At 43.9% G+C, this 13,954-nt stretch overlaps 2 protein-coding genes across 2 annotated transcripts in view; one reads left to right on the top strand and one right to left on the bottom strand.

Moving 5' to 3' along the window:
- The window catches only part of PAQR3 (progestin and adipoQ receptor family member 3), a 33,374-nt gene extending 28,279 nt beyond the window's left edge, over positions 1-5,095 (top strand). The window contains exon 7 of the mRNA XM_045069056.1: positions 5,078-5,095. The gene's annotated coding sequence lies outside the window, so the exon portion shown is untranslated. The remainder of the gene's footprint in view (positions 1-5,077) is intronic.
- Positions 1-13,954, bottom strand: part of BMP2K (BMP2 inducible kinase) — a 124,967-nt gene that overhangs the window by 5,891 nt on the left and 105,122 nt on the right. The window lies entirely within an intron of this gene.

Below are 13,954 nucleotides of genomic sequence, written 5' to 3'. Positions count from 1 at the left end.
AGGTACTGAACTGAGACCGTACCAAGGACACCTACCTTCTCTATAGGCCACATCTTCCTTTAACTATCATATCTTCACTACTAAACATTCCATTAAAAGCATGCTACCTTTAAAAAAAAAAAAAAACTTACCTACCAATATGTTCACTGTACGATGCATCATAAAACTGCATCAAATATAGTGCCTTACGATTTCACTGTATGGCATATAATAAAGACTGCATTAGTGACATGAAGATATCCTGCCACCCCAAGACACTGATGTATTGAATTGATTTTCCAGATGTAGGGATCAGTTTTAACTGATCCAACCACAGGTCACTTTCCCGTTATTAACATGGTCCCTGTGGCATAGGACACTCTGAGTTCTTATCTTCTCTTTAGGAGTCAGTACTACTGTCTTCCCACCTCCCTGACTATTCCTTGCGGATCACACACACAGAGACTTCTCTTTCACGAACATCTCCAAAGGCATGGATGTTCCCCTGGGTTCAATCCTTGGCTCTCTCCTTCTGTATGTCCTCCCGTGGTCTTAAATACTTACATGTTAACCATCACGACTGGATCTCTCTACTACTGACCATGAATACTCTCTACTACTGACCATGAATACTTATCTTACTTATCTAATACTTATGAATATATATCCTACTATCACTCCAAACTCAGCAATTTCAAGAGAGCGTCTTTCCTCTTAAAATGTGCTCCTCACCAGTTCCTACTAAATTAGTAAACAACACGTCTAACTAGTTCTGCAAATCAACAGAAGTCTGGAAATCATCTTCCTTCCTCACCAAAGAGTGTTTTTAAACTCTTGAATCTATTCCCTCCAGTATGGCATCCCTCAAACTGCTCCTCTATCCTGCCACCAGAATGACTTTTCTGAAACACTAATTATGTGGCTCCAGCCTAAACCCATTCAGTGGCTCTCTAAAGCCGTAACCTTTAGCCCAGCACAGGGCGCCCTTCTATAGATCCTGTGCTCCCACATCTTTAGCCTCAGACCCTGATGTCTTCCACGAGTATATAGCGCTGAGTTCTCCTGCTACCCAACCTCTACGTTTGCTATCCGAGACTGAGGAACCCAGCAGATCTGGGTTTCAAGCGGCCCACTGCTGCTGTTTGAACATCTTCCTACGGTGTCCTACCGTCCCTTGCAGGAACGTCCTTCCGGCACTCCCACTCCCAGCTGACTGGCCTCGGGGACCCGGCTGTGTTTCAAGACCCAGCCGATGCCAGGGCCCTGCAAAGACACCCCTAGAAAAATGCCCATATTGGGGGCTCGTGATGAACTCAGAACTAGCCTCAATGGCACTGTATTACGATTACTGTCTGCTTGTCTGTTTTCCCTCCTTCATTATGGGCTCCTAGATACGGTCCTATTTGTCATCCACCTCACTTAGCACGAATCGGCACTTGTCGAATGAACAGTAGTGACTGTTCTGCGCTCAGAGCCACAGGCGCACCCAATACACTCGGAACACAAGAAAGAAAGACATTCAAAAATGAACTCTTTACATTTGCAGATGTTTTCAGCTCAGGATTCAGTCACTGCATTTTTTTTAGGTTTAATTAAAAGAAAAAAAATAATGTTGGTTACACTGAGAATGTTGGTTACCCCAGTCTCTGCCTTCCAGGTATACCGTCGAGGGTGGGAGCCAGCGCAAGCACAGAGACACGAGTCCAAGCTCGCTCCGCAGTGACGGGGCAGTGGCGCAGGTGGGGGGGGGGCAGGGGTCCACAGACGCCTACTCTGGGAAGTCAGCACAGGCTTCCCTGGGAGAGGACGGTTGACACTGAGCAGTAACAAGGAGCCAGGCATGCAAAGGACAGGCAGCAAGCTGCTCCGAGGCGGAGCCAGGGCGAGCGTGACGGCGACTGCAAGAAAGCAATGGGCTCGTTCGAGGACAACAGGCAGCGCGCAGCCACGGTGGGAGCGACAGGCCACGGAAGATGCCACAGAAGATGCCACGGAAGACGGGGCAGGAAACGGAGGGGAAACCCCCTGCCTGTGACGGTGCCTTTCCGGCACGAGGAGGAGTCTGGAATTTGTCCTAAATTCAGTAGGGAACGGAAAGCGGTAAAATGGGTGTCCTGCTCAGACGGGGTCCCACGGAGCGCTGTACGGGAAGCGAGGCCGGAGAGAAGCGAGAAGCTCGGGGAAGGGGAAGCGGTAGAAATTCAAGCCCGGGATGCTGGTGGCCTGCACGGTGGCGGCAGCCAAGCGGACGCGAAGGACGAGCGCCTCAGGGAGGGAACCTGGGGAGGACGTAGCGCCGCCGCGCACGAGAGAGTACGGTTAAGAGGGAAGCGGAGATCATCAAGGACTTCGCTTTGGACCCCGGGCTTGAGCTGCCCCGAGGCATTTAGGTGCAAACAGGTGCAGGAGACCGGAGATGTGGGCGTCCCCCCGGGCGAGGGCACGCAGAGTTCCGAGTCTGGAGGACTTGACCGAGGAAGTGAGGGGCCGCAGCACTGCGCCGCCCGTGTCACAGCTGCGGGCAGCAGACGAGCCCGCGGAGCCAACCGCAAAGTCGGAGAGCAGCACCGCAACCGGCGGGCACAGGGCCCGGGCAGCCGAGGGGTGGGGGGTGCCCGGGGCAGCGGGGAGCACGTGCCCGGGCGGCCGAGGGGGTGGGGGGGTGCCCGGGGCAGCGGGGAGCACGTGCCCGGGCAGCCGAGGGGGTGGGGGGGTGCCCGGGGGGGGGCAGCGGGGAGCACGTGCCCGGGCAGCCGAGGGGGTGGGGGGGGTGCCCGGGGCAGCGGGGAGCACGTGCCCGGGCAGCCGAGGGGGTGGGGGGTGCCCGGGGCAGCAGCGGGGGGAGCATGTGCCCGGGCAGCCGAGGGGGTGAGGGGTGCCCGGGGCAGCGGGGAGCACGTGCCCGGGCAGCCGAGGGGGTGGGGGGTGCCCGGGGCAGCGGGGAGCATGTGCCCGGGCGGCCGAGGGGGTGGGGGGGTGCCCGGGGCAGCGGGGAGCACGTGCCCGGGCGGCCGAGGGGGTGAGGGGTGCCCGGGGCAGCGGGGAGCACGTGCCCGGGCGGCCGAGGGGGTGGGGGGTGCCCGGGGCAGCGGGGAGCACGTGCCCGGGCGGCCGAGGGGGTGGGGGGGTGCCCGGGGCAGCGGGGAGCACGTGCCCGGGCAGCCGAGGGGGTGGGGGGTGCCCGGGGCAGCGGGGAGCATGGAGCCGGGGAGGCAGAACCGAGAAGGGACAGCGGCCACTGGCTCCGGTCAGCCCGTGCAGCTGGTTGGCAGCCGTGACGCGAGGACCAGGCTGAGGAGGGGAAAGGAGACTGAACTACCGTCAGGTTCTACTTCAATGTCATCATCCATTATTCATCTACCAGTTCCGCGAAACGAGCCAGGAGCTAAATGCTGTCTCTTTACAAATTTATGACAGGCTTATCTGAAATCCTAACAGATTAAAGCCCAATCAGATGCAGATTCTCGAGTTCGACTTCTCCTCCATACAGCTTACTTTTACTTACTAAAAACAAAGATTACCTTTAGATTAGCTATAAAATTTTTGTGAATTTTTATCCAAAAGAAAAAAAAAAGTGTAACGGCAAAGACTAAGAATCATCCCTCACTGTGGGCATTTCCTCTATGATAGAGTTTAACTTACTACTTCAAGCTCCTTACCCACCCAGAGCTCCACCGTGTGTACCCATCACGCCTGCTCATGGACACCTCCGGGAACATTCCAGAATGTTTTCCAACCTGTATCCACAGAACATGTTTCTTCTTACAAAAACCAAACAGCTCTACGGTCTCAGGTACCTGAGTTTATAAAATGCTGCCTTTAATATGCCTATGCCTCTACCTGGAAAATGCTCACTAAAGGTGCGGCCAAGTCCTATACAAAAAAAAATCTGCTTCATCTTGTGAAACCCAGGACTTCCCAAATTTGCTTCACTATAAACACTTTTATGTACAAGTAGCACCTATTAACTTTATAAACGATTTTGCAAAATACACTCTGAAAAAATACTACTACTACAACTTTTTTCTTTTTTGAAGATTGTATTTATTTGAGATAGGAAGAGCACAGAGGGAGAATGAAAGGGAGAAGCAGACTTCCTGCTCAGCAGAGAGCCCAAGGGTGGGGGGTCTCGATCCAGGACCCTGAGATCATGACTTGAGCCAGAGGCAGAGGCCCAACCGACTGAACCACCGAGGCAGCCCGGTTTCTACAATTTCTTAGGGAAATTCCGTTTCTAGGGCATAGAGATCTTCTAGAAAATTTAACATAGGACACAGTCCTTCAGTTGACTTTCTCTTTGTTATTCTAGTTGAATCCCAGTCTTCTAAATTAACTGTTTCCTTTACCCAGCTGGCCACTAGTGCTCTTCCAAGACACATACGTCATTTCCTACTCATTCTGTCCACACTGTCAGTTTCTTGAAGTTGTTTTAATATAGACATAGATTTATGTTAAGTGCTATACAGTTTTGTTTTCGTTTTTGTTTTTGTTTTTTAAGAGAGCGAGCGAGCACTGGCGGGGTGGGAGAGGTGGGAAGGGGGTAAAGAGAAAGAATCTTCAGCAGCTGCACGCTCGGCCCTGCTTGGGGCTCGGTCTCACGTCACGGATCACGACTGAGCTGAAATCGAGTCAGGTGCTTAACGCATTGAGCCACACAGGCACCCCCAGTTCCATTTTTTAAATTTTCAGCGTGAATAAAAATTTGTGGGGTTTTTCATGCCCCACTTTTAATGCATGTTCACAGGCATCAATATACTTATTAACTGACAGGAACATGACAAAGCATTGTATGTGTAACATTTTAAGATTTATATTTACCTCTAGGTTGTTTCTAGTTTTTCAGCATTTTAACTAGAACCATGATCATATACTTTTTCCTTGAGGGGAAAAAGGAATAAGAAAACTCTCCTTTTTTAATATCAATTTCACTTTATGGATTGACTGTTATTCCCTCATTCTACATATTCATTATACATAATTAATACAGAGCTAATGAACAATCTCTGACAAGATCGTAGCTCTGTACCCTCTGTACCCTCAAGCATAATATGAGGAAATATACAAATTATCATGATATGAAGGAATAATGTAATTCCAGGTTCTACTCATCAGATTGTTACCAAGAAAGGACTTAGAAGATGGCCCAACAATCACTCTGGAGTACACGACCAGCACCACCTCCAGAACAAGGCCGAACTCAATTACTTCATCCCCCAAATTCCGCCCTTCTAGGGTCTTGTCTGGACCCAGTGGTCAACAGTGAGTATAAGTGCAGGGGGAAGGGGGGTGCAATTCTTTCTTTCTTTCTTTTTTAAAGATTTTATTAATTTGAGAGACAGTGAGCACACAAGCTGGTGGAAAGGCAGGAGAGGAAGAAGCAGACTCTCCACTGAGCAGGGAGCCCAACGTGGGGCTGGATCCCAGGACCCCAGGATCAGGACCTGAGCCGAAGGCAGACACTTCACCGACTGAGCCCCCAGGCACCCCAGAGATGAGTGCAGCTTGGTGCGGCTAATCCAAGAGGCGTTCAGGTCCACCTTTAGAAACGGCCAGAAAATGAGTGCCTGGGTCGGCCAGTCAGAAGAACATGTGACTTGATATCAGGATGGTGAGTTCAAGGCCGACACTGGGTATAGAGATTACATAAAACATATATCTATATTTTTAATGGCCAGGAAAAAGTAGGCACACAAATGTATATCCACATACAAGGGTGCATACTGGATCCTGGAAACTGTCTCTGATTTTTAAACAGCTGTAGTTGGGGGCACAGTAGAAGAAACTGAAAAGACTGCTTTCAGAAACCCAAGAACAGATGCACACCATGATCTATTCCACCTTTGCGGTTTCAGATTACAACCCTGGAAAAAGTATGGGCAACGGGGGAAATTTTCTGTTGGTTATAGAAAAATGGGTTTTCTTTCTTTTACTGTCTCCCCTTTATAAAACTAAGACAAGCAAGGATATTAATCCGAATTCCTTTCTTCTCCCACATTTTCACAAGAGAATCAGGAGCAGCTATGAACTTTAACTTTTCCGACAGCATACTAAAAGCAACTTCAATGTTAAGCACCATTACAACAATGTAATTGTTGTAATTGTAATTGTAATTTACATTGTTACATTACAACAGTGTAAATGCATGCGGTCCTCCCTCTCCAGTACCTCCTGCTGAGGGAAAGTTAAATTCCAGGCTGTTTGTTACAGCAATCCCAGAGAAGGCTCTACTTTCTGCAGTAAAAGTGATCTACTGAAGCATCCTGTCTTCATTGTGAAACTATAGTAGAACTGAGAAAGAAATGGGAAATTTACAAAATTTGAGGTTATTTCATATTTCTAAGGCTTTTAGTGCTATTCCATAGGCACGGAAGACTGTCAAATTAAGTACTACGGTTATCAAGTTGGTTATCCACTGTACAATGTATAGTACTTTAAAATGTGGCTTCACAGTTAAATGCCATCAACTCTTACATTCTATTTCTTTGCCTAACCATAGTCCTGTAATTGGGAAAAAAAAAAAGAAAAGGGAAGAATTCAGATATTCCCACTGTTTGCTCCTGGGGCCAGACTGCTTCTTCTAGTTATTAGAGTAAATATTACACATGTGATTTACTATGAAATTTAAATCAGGATTATTTCCACTATTTAATTTCCCCAAAGTACAGCCTAAATATGTTTCCTTATAATTCAATATATCTTAAATCCTAATAATCCCTATATTTACTGAGAACTGTATTATTAACATAAAAAATGGCTGTTTTTCAAGTGGGTGGAAGGGAAGCTATATTTAGAATAACACTAGAAAGATATATTTAAAGAATAAAAAAATGTCTAGAATGTGCCCAGAAAGATACCTCAGTTATCTTTCTCTATGAATCAGTTTTGATAAAACACTGTACATTCTCATATGCTGACTAACTTTTATTTTTGGCTCTGAGTAGGGCATTCTTCTTTCCTTAAACTAAATACATTAGAAGACCTGGATGGCTTCTGTTAGGATATTATTTCTGCTCTGTGCCTTGGAACCACAGACTACAAAATTTCAGCTTTTTGAGTAATGCTTATCTTTTGAGGTTGGTCTGATTTCTGCAAATAGCCAAAATCCAATCAGAACAAAATCCTGGAAATAAAGGGAGTGACTAAGACAATGCAGATTTGGATAAATTATTCAATAAAGGGTTATGAAAGTTTTTAATTGTCTTGTGCAGCATGTAAATGGTCCCTCAGGAAAATTCCAAGTAATGTGTTGCGGGGAGAAGTTACAATAGGGACACCTGGGTGGCTCAGTCGGTTAGGATGTGCCTTCGGCTCAGGTCATGATCTCAGGGTTCTGGGGCTGGGACGGAGCCCATGTCAGGCTCCCTGCTCAGCGGGAAGCCTGCTTCTCCCACTGCCTCTGCCCCCTCCCCTGGCTTGTGTGCTCTCTTTTTCTCAAATAAATAGAATCTTTAAAAAAAAAAGTTACAACAATGTGAAATCACTAAAATGTCAAGAGAACTAGTATACTTAAACACACAGATCCTGCTGATTAAAGGTATTTCACTGGCTTAATATGTCATATACAGAACGGCAAGGTAATAGTTCAGAACCAGCTGGAGCAATGCTTCGGTTTTTCAGTACTGCAAGTATAGTGCATTTACTACATATCTAAACGCCACATTGGCCCTCTGATAACTGTTTATATAACAACACATAGCATCCTTCCCTTCCTTTATCTGCAGAAGATACTGAATGGAAGTGCCCTGTGCTGGCCTGGTTCGTGCACTGCCTTGCGGGTCACTTCCCTCCTCTGTAGAGTAGAGAGGGCAACAGTATTCGCCTCTGAAAGTTGTCGCAAGGATTAAAGCGAGAACATATGCGAGGGGCTTCCCACACTGCTGGCGGGGACTCAGGGAGGGGCTGAGCCAGTGCGGCGGGCGTAGCGCACCATCGTTTCAGGATAATTTATGGAGTGCCCGCCATATGCTTCAGTGACGCTGAGAAACGCATCCCAGAGGACAGGCGCGAATACTGTTAAGCACACGAGCGCGGCGCCAAGGGCCTCTCAGACATTCTCTCTTAACTCCCCACCATGCGGCTCCCACAACAACTCAGGGTGAAAATGCTTTGAAAGGACTGTTATGATCTTTTCACCTTTCTTCGCTACATCTTCGATAATGTCCCCCTTACTCTACGTCAGATCACGGTCCTGCCCTCCTGCCACTTGGAAGATCCGCACTGTTAGTCTCCAGCTCTCTGCCTGGCTTTTCCTTTTCTCTCCGTTTCTGCCGGTGACCTTGATCCTATTTCATAGCTGCAACTATATTTGAAAGCAAAAAACAAGAAGGGGTTTTTAGAGATGTAGTCTTTTTATACATGAGGCATATGAAGCTAGAAGAAGTTGACTAACATCCAAGCTTAAGGCCATACACCCCAACGTCAGAGAGACTTCAGCTGACACTAGTGTAAAACTCTCACCTGTAAATCCTACAATTAAACTACCAGTAGAATATCACCACCAGCAAATACTCCACACAGCTCATTGTCAACCCAACAAAATGCAGCCACAGACCTGTTCTGAACTTCTTTCGATTTCCTTTACAAAGCTGTGTCTGGGGGAAAAAAAAAAAAGCCCCATATTGTTTCCACTTCAGCAAACAGTGTTTTGCTGAACTGTACAATACCTATCTTGGGCTGAGTGTTTTATAGTCTGTAGGCCTGAGGTCTAGAACTACTATAGGGCTTCATCACCAAATGAACCAATACTCAACTTTACAAAATCCACAGAAGATAAACACCCAAAAAAGCATCCATTTCCTCATCTATAAAATAAAGGCAATAACAGAACTTACGTGATAGAGCTGAACATTAAATAATATTCACTTTACTTAGTAAAATCTCATTAAATACTAGGGTATGTGTGTGTGTGTGTGTGTGTACAAAGAGAGATTATATTCGGTTACTAAAGTAATGACCTTACTTCTCAAGGTCCTGTATGGCACACAAAGGTGAAGAGAGCATTTCCCGGCTTCGGGAAGCTGACCGTCCACTTTAGCAGCAGGGAAACGCGCCTGCTCCTCCCGATGCCCGCCATCCGGGAAGTGACTAACCCGGTAGAAACTGGGAGGGTCTGAGGAACAAGCCTAACTCACCAAATGAACTGACATGAATCTGCCAAATAATATCAGAACATAATTCCATCCATTTTGTGCCTGAGTTTTCATAAAAGGAAATTTCTAGATGTTAAAATTTCAAAAATACCATAGTCTTGCCCAGCCCCAGAGAAGATTCCAAACTCAAAAGTTAAATTTCTAAGGTCAGTTTTCATATATTTATTACAGTATTCTTTCATACTCTTTGGGGAGAAGCGTGAAATCCTAGTTAATGCCACATTATTTTAAATGAATATTGCAAACAATGTATTCTTCAGTCACATAAATTAACCTTCATAAACTATATCAGAAAATTCAAAATATTTAGAAAATGTCAAAAAGTGGGGGGGGGGGAGGCTTGTTTGCATCATACTCTTCTCATCAGGCTCCCATCTTTTAGACGATAGCTCTTTCAGTTATAAAACAGGTGGTACATTTTTAATCATATAAGAAGCTTCCAGCTTCAAGGAAATTTTATTTTGATGTTCTTTTCTTTGCTATCAGATTATAGAGGATGAATGGCTGGAAAGTGCTCTTGTAATTACATGCCTTCTGTTGTCTCATCATTTAGGGAACAAGGGAGGGGCTGTGGGAGTTGAAAGCCCACTCTGAACCGACAGCATCCTGCCTGCTGTCACTCCCCAGCAACGCGCCATGCCGGGACTGAGCATCAGTGCATTAGGAGACTTTATCCAAATCTGTACTGTTTCTCCGAAGACAGGCCAAGTGACAAGGCCTGAGTATAAAAAGAGAATCATGCTACTTGTGAACAGTATTTTCCAGCCAAATTAAAAATGCTACAAAACTGACATTTTTATTATGCAGATTTTTATTTAAAACAGGCTACTCAACATCTTTGTTTTGCTACTATTTACAGAAGAGAGTTTAGAAGCAGACAGAGCTGGATTCCTACTTATAAACTTAAACTATCTGACCTTAACCAAGTCACTGGCACTCTCTGAGCCTCAGTTTTGACTGTATGTATAAAACAGAACTTAATAAATGGTAACCATTATCACTGACACCCTGGAAGAGCAAAATTCTTGATCTTCAAGAATTACTAGAATCTAAAAATATAAGCAATACATTCATCATCACTTATAAAACGACTTAGCATTTGAACGGATGATCCTGCAACAGTCTACGTCCCAACAAATATTCGCTATACACAATGTGACCTTTCCTAACCTTAAACTCAAATTTAGCCTCCTGTTCGGTCACGAGAACCATGAAGTGGATCTGGGATTTGGAAGAGTAACTACCAAACCTAATTAAAAATGAAATGCAATATATGAAATCTAAAACTTCAGTAACTTAATACAGCCTGTCAACAAAATTCTTCAAATATTCTATGTGTCAGAAGTTGTGTTTATTAAAATCAAGCAGTTCGCACTTCAATTCCCGTGTTGGTATACAAACTAACTGTAAAATGATGCCTGTGGGAGAAGGGAGAGTGTGTGGGTTTGATGGGGGAATGAATCCCATGCTTTTAATAAAGTTTTATGTGTGTACTGGTAGTTAATGCTTTAATAAGAATAGGAATAGCACCATCCAAATAGTTCTTGGTAGTGAAAACCTTCAAAATCAGACTGTACATGTTATTTCAAGGTACCAGTAGTTAAGAGGATCCTAGCTTATTATTACTGGAATTTTGTAGTACTACTAGCTAGACAGCAGTTACAACTTATTTAACAAAAAAAATTTTTAAATTTAGTAACGAGTAAACATATTATGTACTAACACTACCAACAACAGTCACGCTAGCAACAACACCGAGAATGCTGTGTTTTGTGTAACACTCCTCTTTGATTCTTTCAATAATCTCATCAAGTAGCTAATATTATCTCCAGTTTAAGATAAAGAAACCCTCCAAGAAACTGAGGCAACATCTTCTATCACATAGCTAATCTGGGATACAACCAAGATTTATACCCAGGACTTCATAATTCCAAAGTTGTTTTGGAATTACAGTATTATGATTATGATATACCACTCTACTAACAGTTTAGTAACCTGACATAAAAGGTAAATATAATTCCATGATAATTAAAATATCATCTTAGGGAATACGATATTACCCTTACATACAGCACCAAACATATTCTTGATATAATTATTTGATTTCTGCATAAATGGATATGTACAAAATTTAATTTGGCCCATAAAGAAATGTTTAAAAACATTTAAGAACAGGAAAAGCTAGGTTTGAACAATTTAAGACACGATCTATCAAAATGTTATCTCCACCTAAGTTTCCGAAAAGCCTGAAAACGCAGTAGCATAATCTAATGCACCAGCGAATCAGAAAGAAGCGTCTGTGTGAACAGATCAAGGTGGTCAGCCGACTGTATCAGCTCTGGAGTACACGCAGCTCTTACAGAAATGGGGGAGAAAGGTATTCTGGAAGAGGAGAGGCTATGGGACCCAGGGTAGGGACATAGAGAAAATCCGACTAATTGAAGCCTTTTTTTTTTTTTAAAGCTGCAATGCAATGAAGCAATACCTCAAAAAATTCACAGGGAAAATTACATCCAGTGTAGAATTATTTACGCAAATTATCAGTCAAGTGTCCGTTAGGAAAAAAGATATTTTTAGGCGGAAAAGCTTAAAACGTGTCCTCCCATGCACAGTTTCTCAAGAAACTAGTCGAGGGTTGCTTGGCCTACAGACCAAGGGAAGAAAGGAGACCCCCCCAGCCCGGCTGGGAGGAAGTGTAGAGTAAGATGCACTGCAGAGTAAGATGGATTAAATATCAGAAGGGAAAAATCATCTCGACGGAATCTGAACAGGGATGGGGGCATGGAGGCAGCAGGCAGATAAGTGAATTTTTTCATTATAAACTTGTTAAATCTAACTTTTTAAAGTACATAAGTATTTTGATTAATAAAATTAAGTTTAAAAACTAATTTTGTAAACTTATGATAAACTGAAGAAAAACAAAGCAAAAATTAATCCATCATAACTTCAAAGTTAAGATTTAAAGTTCTCACAGAAATTTTGTCTTTCAAAATAAAAAGAGCACAATTCCTAACAAAACCAGTGTAAGGAACACTAGATTTAGGACAATGGAACTTCCTCTTAAACGTACTTTCCCAATGGAGTTAAAACTTGCTGAATTCTTATAGCATTCTGCTTCGTGACTAAATTTGCTTTATTCTCAAGTAGCATTCTCCATCTGGTTGACATAAAATACAGTTATATTCAGTAATTGTCAACCCTCAGATTGAAGTAAGATGGTTTATCACATACACCTATCATTCTGCATTCTGTGTACACACACACACACACGCACACACACGCGCGCGCGCGCGCACACTCTCTCTCTCTCTCTCAGTCCTACGCATCTCCAGATGCTCCCAATGTTAGGTAGAGTGTATTTTCACTGAGCAGAATTCATTTTTCTTTTTCCAGTTTCTTCCTAAATCTTACAGAAAAGACAATATTTGTTCCAGTAGATTCCATTATTTTATTATGAGAAAAACGAATGACCCCAAATAGTTTATTGTAACTGAAAAATTATGCATAGTGTATCGAAGCTTGATAATGAATAGTTCACTCAGTGCAAATCTGTTATTTTTAGTTTCAACTTAATTACATACTTTAGATCTGGTGAATACAAATTAACAGTGCTGATTAGCTAAGTGACTACCCTTCCTTCTCTTTCTAGATGAACATCTCACCTGTGACCATTCCATCCTTTATTCCATTCTGTAAGCTCAATTCCTCATAACCAAACCATTCCAATGCACATGGTTACACTAAATCTAATAAGGTTCTTTTGGAGGGGTACTTTTAGGGTAAAGATCATTTCTTTGGGTACCCAGGTGGCTCAGAGGGTTAAGCCTCTGCCTTCAGCTCAGGTCATGGTCTCAAGGTCCTGGAATCGAGTCCCACATCGGGCCCTCCGCTCAGCGGGGAGCCTGCTTCCCCTTCTCTCTCTCTGCCTGCCTCTCTGCCTACTTGTGATCTCTCTGTGTCAAATAAATAAATAAAATCTTTTAAAAAAAAAAGATCATTTTTTTAAGGTCACTTTCTTAACACTTACAAGTATAAATTTTTAGGAATAGTCAGAATTTTATCATACACCCAAAAACTGTTATTAGATACTTACTGGGTTGGCCATTGTTTTTAGGAATAGTCAGAATTTTATCATACACCCAAAAACTGTTATTAGATACTTACTGGGTTGGCCACTGAACAGGATTCAAAGACAGACAATTCACGTTTTCTACCCTTGGTAAGTTTAAAATATAACGGAGAAATTAAATGCCCACAGTGAAAAGAAAAACTAATAGTGACAGCAATCAAGCTAAAATCTGTGAGCCTATTTCTAACTATAAAAATCTTAGGCCAACCCCAAAACAAGGGTACCTAAGGAAAGAGCCAATCATTGAGGCTTACTCTAGGCCCTGATTCCAGTCTTCATTTCTCCAGGGTTCTTTCAGAAACTTGTAAAGAACAGGAAAGTTGCAGAGATACGTGCAAACCTGAAAAGGATTATACAACCCCTTCCAGGGCCTAAAAAAGAGCCAGCAGTAAAGAAACCATTTTCAACCACAAACAGATCAATACCTACATTCTTTTTTTTTTTTTTTAAGATTTTATTTATTTATTTAACAGACAGATCACAGGTAGGCAGAGAGGCAGGCAGAGAGAGCGATGGGGAAGCAGGCTTCCCACTGAGCAGAGAGCCCGATGCGGGGCTCGATCCCAAGACGCTGGGATCACGACCTGAGCCGAAGGCAGAGGCTTAACCCACTGAGCCACCCAGGCGCCCCCAATACTTACATTCTTGAGAGCTTCTAATGACCATGTTGAGATACTATATTTCATTTGAAAAAAGA

Source organism: Mustela putorius, unplaced genomic scaffold (assembly GCF_011764305.1).
Source record: "Mustela putorius furo isolate JIRA1106 unplaced genomic scaffold, ASM1176430v1.1 tig00000040_pilon_pilon_pilon, whole genome shotgun sequence".
Taxonomy (NCBI): Eukaryota; Metazoa; Chordata; class Mammalia; order Carnivora; family Mustelidae; genus Mustela; species Mustela putorius.
Note: the sequence above shows the minus strand (reverse complement) of the source record. Positions and strands in the feature narration are given on the sequence as shown.